This window comes from Palaemon carinicauda, chromosome 32 (assembly GCF_036898095.1).
Source record: "Palaemon carinicauda isolate YSFRI2023 chromosome 32, ASM3689809v2, whole genome shotgun sequence".
Lineage (NCBI taxonomy): Eukaryota > Metazoa > Arthropoda > Malacostraca > Decapoda > Palaemonidae > Palaemon > Palaemon carinicauda.
In genome coordinates this window covers 10,413,756-10,421,255 of record NC_090756.1, presented here as the reverse complement: position 1 = coordinate 10,421,255, position 7,500 = coordinate 10,413,756, and the positions used below count along the sequence as shown (strand labels likewise).

The window sequence follows — 7,500 nt, the reverse complement described above, 5'->3', positions numbered from 1 at the left end:
AATAGTTGCTCTTCAACATATAAAAATTTCTGATTAAGAATTACTTTCGTTAGCATTAAATATATAAAATTAACAATTCATTTTCTCAAGTTCTATAGATGAGCCTTGCATATAAAAAAGAAATCAATTTTAAATCATTAATCTGTTTTTTATAATCTATGTGTAAGGGTTGAAATAAAACCTAATTTAGGGAATAGAATTGATTTTGTCCGGGCTATTGAAAAAACGAGCGCTCCATTTAGACCATAGTAAAAGAATAACCTTCTTATTTAGACAACACCATTAGAAGTGTTTCGTTGATTAAGCCGTCAATCAACAGAAATCTTTGATTCAGACTACAATCAGAATAAAAGTTCTTTTAAGACCATATTGAAAAGAATGGTATTCAGACCACAATCAGAAAAAGTCTTTTACTCAGACACTATACAAAAGGACTGTATTCAGACCATGTTAATGTTATTCGCATCATTTATCTTTTTCATTACTTCCTTTCCACACTGGGCTATTTTTCCCTATTGGAGCCCTTGGGGCTTATAGCATCTTGCATTTCCAACTAGGGCTGTACCTTGGCTAGTAATAATAATAATAATAATAATAATAATAATAATACAAGCGTGATATAGAGACCTCATCCGGAGGGCGCATTTCATTCACACCGTAATCTGAGAGCGAGTTCCATTCACAACCCCTGTTTGGCTCTTCTTCTTCTTCTTCTTCTTCTACAGATTGACGACAACCTCTCTCACGTCTCACCTGAGAACTCATAAGCGACACCTGACGACTTCACCCGAATAGAATATAAGAAGTTAATGCTCTTCCATAACATCATAAACTCCGAGGAAAAAAGATTAGTAAGAGAGATAATTGAGGATCAGTTGAAGAACCCGTATGGGAAGTGCTGGAGCAAGAGCGTAGAAGAAATCTGCAGTAAATATGGGATGGAAGTGGAAGAAATAAGAAGTTGGGGGAAAAGGACCCTGAAAAAAAGAAATCAAGAAAGGAATTATAGAAAAAATAGAAGAAAACTATTGAAGAAAAAAAGAAAATAATGAAAAAATTAAGATTTATTAAAGGAAATGGCCCTATGCCTTATATCAGAGAAATGTATCTGGATAAGGCATCCCTTGTGATGAAAGCAAGATTAAATATGCTCAACTTAAAAGCAAATTTCAGGGGAAAATATGATGACAATTTGTGTGATCTATGCAAAGAGGAAGAAGACACCACCGAACATTTATTTTTATGCCCAAAGTTAGAACAGCTAAAGAATGTAGAAATAAGTTTAGGTATGCTAAAAAATCCTAGCAGGGATCTGGCTGCATTTATAGATAGGGCAATGAATATAAAAGAAGAGTTTAGGAAGCCCAAACTGATTACCACAACAGGTTGCCAAAACTGATGATAGCAAGGTGTTATCGTATCCAATTTCAAAGTATAAGGGAATAAAAGTAAAGATTGTGAACCTCATTATGATATTAATTTATTTAAGGCACAGATGATATAAACTTAATAATAAGAATAAGCTTAGAAGCTTTGCACCTATCTATAAAGAGATAGAGTGCCCGCAAACTTATTTTGCGGAGTGAGCAATAAGGAACCAGGAACCAGGAACCAGGACGTGTGTGGAGCCACAGCAAAGCCTCCGTCCCTCTGGCATGGCTTTGAAGGGAGGTGGTCTCTATACAAAGCAAAGCAAAGCAGAGCAGAGCGTGGGAAGCAGACCTGTGTTTGTATTCAAAGTCAGACAGGGGAAGGGTGAGCAAGAGGGCATGAGGCGAATGGCAGCTTACGTCTCTAAGAAGACTTACGTTCATAGAAGAGAGAGAGAGAGAGAGAGAGAGAGAGAGAGAGAGAGAGAGAGAGAGAGAGCTATTTCACCATACCACTTTAATAACATTTGAAGAGAATGATTTAATCTCCTGGTTTCTAAGTGTGACTTTTAAGAGTGAGCCTACCACACCTTGACCACCATGGCTACCCAAAATTTATACATTACGTAATTGAATAAATAAAGAAAAACAAATAAAAAAATAAATTCCTACAGTTCCTTAAATAAAATTCGGTGCGAGTTTTCCTTTTCTTCGTGATGGTTTCTTTAACAAAAAATCTGCGAAAATCACCCAACCTCATTTCCCATCGGTTGATGTAAAATTGATGCTAAATAATCCTCTCACATTTGACAATTTTTCTAAGATACATTGAGTCCTATTGTGTCCTCTGGTGCAGTGTACAGATAGATATATTTCCCCGAAGTGTAACAATGGGACCTATGTATACCACGAGTTTGTTGAAGGTCAGAATTGAATCCCCTAGGCCTAGCAGGATGAGCTTTCAAACGGGTTGCAGAATATCCAGCCCAGAACACTCAACTATTTTCAATAATGCTAAAATGTGTGAATTAAATATTGACAGCAATGATCTTAACATTCTAGGTCAAGTATCAAATTACCATGACTTGCACATTCTTGAGTCGATGATGATTAAACGACTTGCTCCCACCTTAACCACCTAAGTTTCCTCCATTCATTTATATATATATATATATATATATGTATATATATATATATGTATATATATATATATATATATATGTGTGTGTATATATATATATATATATATGTATATATACATATATATATGTGTATATGTATATATATACATATATATATGTGTGTTATATGTATATGTATATATATATATATGTGTGTATATGTATATGTATATATATATATATATGTGTGTGTATATATATATATATATATATATGTATATATATGTGTATATATATATATATATATATATGTATATATATATATGTGTGTATATGTATATTTATATATATGTATACATATATATATATATATATATATACACACTCATAATTATATCATCAGCTGTTACTAGTCCACTGCAGGCAAAAAGCCTTAGACATGTCCTACACGCGTCTGTCTATGGACTTTCCATGCCAGTCTATATCAATTTCTTTTCCATGCATGTTAGAATATCCTCTATTTTCGTTCGCTGTCGTGCCCATGTTACTATTTTTCTGTCTCTGTATTATTCGCAACATTATTCTTTCCTAACTTATGTTCTAAGGCTTTAATAAGGCTCCAAGTTTATGAGGTATAATTTAAAACTGGTAGGACCATCTGATTAAATACTTTTCCTTTTAGAGAAAGTGGAAATTTACTTTTCATAATCTCATTCTATTAACCAAAAGTTCTCCACCCCATTCTTATCCTTCTTTTGATTTCGTTCATTTGTTGTTATCTATTAATCTAAGTAATAGATTCTGTACCTGATAGTTAGTTATCTTCTGCTGGTTGCAGGTAGGACAGCGGAGGGTAGTAGGGGTAACACCCGCATCCATGGATGACTTTGATCTTTTGTTCAAAAGGTTCATCCTTTAAAAACGCCAAGTCATACAAAACTCGATGTTGAGAGAGAGAGAGAGAGAGAGAGAGAGAGAGAGAGAGAGAGAGAGATGCATTCAAAACTCAATCTTTAGAGCAGCTTATCTAAAACATCAGCAGGTATTCCCTTGTTCCTCCAGGTCCCCCAAGAGTTGTTACTCTGGCTATCTAATTTTTTTACGATGGCTAAATTGCAGTAATTGTTTCGCTTTTTTAATAGAGCGTCTATACTGATATCTTGTATTATTATTATTGATTTATGCAATACTATTTGTTTTGGTGTGGTCCCTTGCAAGAGGATTGTACTTGGTCGTTCAAAACAAATTTTAACGACAACAACAACAACAGCGACAACAGCAACAGCGACAACAACAACAACAACAAAAACAAACAATGAAAATTATAATGAAAATGGATATCCACATATAATTTCATGTGAATTCGAAATGAGTTCTTACCTCATATCAGTATGGAACGATACTCAGCTGGTGCGGGTGCAGCTTCGCCAGGTAATTCTTAAAGTGTGTCTGTATTTATGATCTACCTTCTTTTATGGCTTTTGTTAGATTGGTTGGTTGATCTGTTTTGTTTGTTTTTGATATCATCTCCTCCCCCTGAAAAACAAATTAGTAACATTTATTTTTCCTGTAACCCTGAATCGAAAGCCAATAATAATAATAATAATAATAATAATAATAATAATAATAATAATAATAATAATAATAATAATAATAATGTTAAAGAAAAATCTCAAGAATCAACTCCTTCATGAGGACAGTAATAATAATGGAGGTGATTTCGTATACAATATCACATCATTTAACAATTAATCTTAGAAACTGGTCTTCCATTAAAAGTTTACACAAACATTTTAAATCGAATAGTTATAATTTTTCATGCATGGTTAAAAAATGATCCTGGTTTGATTATGACAAAATTAACTAAATTCAATTATACAAGGAAAATCCTCTTTTTAGTTACGTCAATCAAATTCAATATTCCATTTGATTTGAATCTATTGTAATCAGAGATTAATAATTATCAAAACTATATCTAATGATTTTTTGTTCTTTATTCATCATTAGAATATCCGATAATATATTCCCCAAAATATACATGGAGCTCAAAAAAAAAAAAAACGTCTCTGGATTTTCCAGTTATCAATTAAAATCGTATGACTCTTGAGGTAATGAGTTTGATGAATATTAATGAGATCTGGTGATGTCTGAAAAAGGTTGATGTCAGAGATTCGACATTGGCGAATTGAGGGAGAAGTTGACATGAACCTTATTCTGGATTCGCTTTGCAATTTAGTCACGGTATGTTAGATATAGGATTAGATGTCATTTTAGATGTTCTAATAGATATTATAAGATTGAATTAATCAAGATGAAACTTTGCAGTAAAAACGGTAAAAACTTCTGGAATAAATTTTCCCATGTATTTACCGTTTTAAAAACGGATATATTGACGTAAAGGAGTGATATTACGGTCACTAATCCGTAAAGATAATGATAAAGTAGGGTAAACATTACGGTCGCCTATATTTTACTGAAATACGGCTGAGAACAGTATATTTTTACCTGATGATTTCCGAATAAAATTAAGTTTTTTCTTTTAACAGTGTGTAATATTAGATATTATGTTAGATATAATTTTAGGCATTCTAATAGATATCATAAGAATAAATTAATCAAGATAAATATATCAACAAACTAGTATCATTAACTTTTTAATTTTCTTATTGTTATGGTATTTTTGTTATTAGTAAAAATATTGATGTTCCATTAATATTATAATTTTATTATTGTTATTCTCTTGTAATTCATGACTAATGTATTTTGATACATCGCTCCTTCTTATTGTAATATTATAACAACTTTAACAATTTCATTATTTTGTTTTTACATACAATTGTCTATTACCAAATCATATATCATGTAAATTCGTATTACCAGTAATTATATTGTTATTATCATTATTAGAAGCGTAATAAACGAAAGCAAATCCATCCTCTCTCTCTCTCTCTATCTCTCTCTCTCTCTCTCCTCTCTCTCTCTCTCTCTCTCTCTCTCTCTCTCTCTCTCTCAGCTAATAATCCACTGTACGTTGAATTTTCAATGATTCAATTGAATACCAAAAACGTCAGTTGGGTCTCTCTCTCTCTCTCTCTCTCTCTCTCTCTCTCTCTCTCTCAGCTAATAATCCACTGACGTTGAATTTTTAATGATTCAATTGAATACCAAAAACGTCAATTGGGTCTCTCTCTCTCTCTCTCTCTCTCTCTCTCTCTCTCTCTCTCTCAGCTAATTAAAGCCCTTTTCTCTATTCTGTAGCATCTTATCCATTCAAAACGCAAATGATGCCATATGGCGTTCCCTCTATTTCTCGCTTAACCGCCAACAAATGCTCTCGAGATCAGAATTGGTTTGTAATTGAAAAACGATGTTGCTAATTAAAGTGCTAATTACGCTTCCTAGGCCCAAGGCCAATGGATCAGCACTTAACGACACTGGGATTGGTAAACACATCAGCCGATACCCCCACCCCCGGGGGGAGGGGGGGGGGGTTAGGAGAGGGGGGAGGGTAGGAGAGGGGGGAGGGTAGGAGAGGGGGGAGGGAGTCTCAATAGGGAATAAAAAGTCATTTGTTGAAAACAGCTCAAGTTTGATCAGCCAAAATGAAAAAGAAAATCAAAGTTAATCTTTGTGGGATTTTATTCAATAAATACTATTCTTTTAATCAGATAGAATTAAATGTATTCATTATTGTATTATTAATTTTTTTTATCTTTTTATAAATATCTTTTGTTTTTGCTCTTATTTTGACTTCATGTACAGCTGTATTCATTAGTGTTAGGACCCATCTATCTGAGTTGAGTCTGGTCAGTACTTGGATGGGTGACCAGTAAGGTATTGATGTAGCAACTCAGTGCTATCAACTTGGCTTTGAACTATCAAAAAACATTTCCTTTTAGATGAGATGGAAAGTAGATAGAATTAATAATATATTTTATGTAATCTAGAAAAAGGACATTTATATAAATTTTTAGATTATAACAATAATCATAGCATGAATTGTTGATTACTCGCAACATGTTAAACCCCTAAAACTCTTCATGAAATAGAAATAATTAATAACAAGATGAAATGTCTCTGTAAAACTTTCATAACCAAATTATTCACAAATTCTGTGGTATTGTGTCCGAGCCAAGATTGAAAAGGATTAGTAACATTTATTCTAAATAATTTCCATTTCTATTTTCCTTTTGAAAATGAGAATCGCAAAACCTGGATTACCATTTTTTATTCAAAAGGGAAAACTGTTTCATGCATTGTATACCCCCACCCCTCTCTCTCTCTCTCTCTCTCTCTCTCTCTCTCTCTCTCTCTCCAAAGAATCATGAAATTCAGCACACGAGATCTGAAAAGGTGATCTCTTCATAAGCTGATAACAAAAAAGGAGAACATTTTCCGTTGTGTTCTAGAGCAAACACAAACTTGCTTGAGAATAAAGGTTCAGTAGTTTCAAATGCAAAGAACAATTCAAATTCTGTTCGTCCGTCCATTTAGTTAAATGTATTAAAGGGAATCTTTCATTTAAGAATGGAAAGCATAAATTGTACTGTGCAAAAGGTACATAAAGGATATGAAAAAAGAGGTGGGTTTGTTGATGGTATACCAGGATATTTTTGTTTGTGTTGGTAATGGTGAAACATGACGTATTTGTCTGGAGGAAGTTTCTGCTCTTCAAGGTACGCTAAGAGATATAAAAGATTTGTGTTGAAGGTGGTAATATATATGTATGTATGTATATATATATATATATATATATATATATTTATATATATAAATATATATAGAGTATATATAAACAGTAATTTTACATATATGTATACAGTATATATATATATATGTATATATATATAAATATGCATATATATATATATATATATATGTGTATGTATATATATATGCATATATATATATATATATATGTATGTATATATGTGTAAGTATATATATGCAAATATATATATAATATATATATATATCTATATATATATATATATATACAGCATATACAG

At 32.2% G+C, this 7,500-nt stretch overlaps 1 long non-coding RNA gene across 1 annotated transcript in view; it reads right to left on the bottom strand.

The window, feature by feature from the left end:
- LOC137625267 (uncharacterized) overlaps window positions 1-4,021 on the bottom strand; it is an 87,336-nt gene extending 83,315 nt beyond the window's left edge. The window contains exon 1 of the long non-coding RNA XR_011040826.1: window positions 3,872-4,021. This is a non-coding gene — a long non-coding RNA (uncharacterized lncRNA). The remainder of the gene's footprint in view (window positions 1-3,871) is intronic.
- Window positions 4,022-7,500: the final 3,479 nt, after the last annotated feature.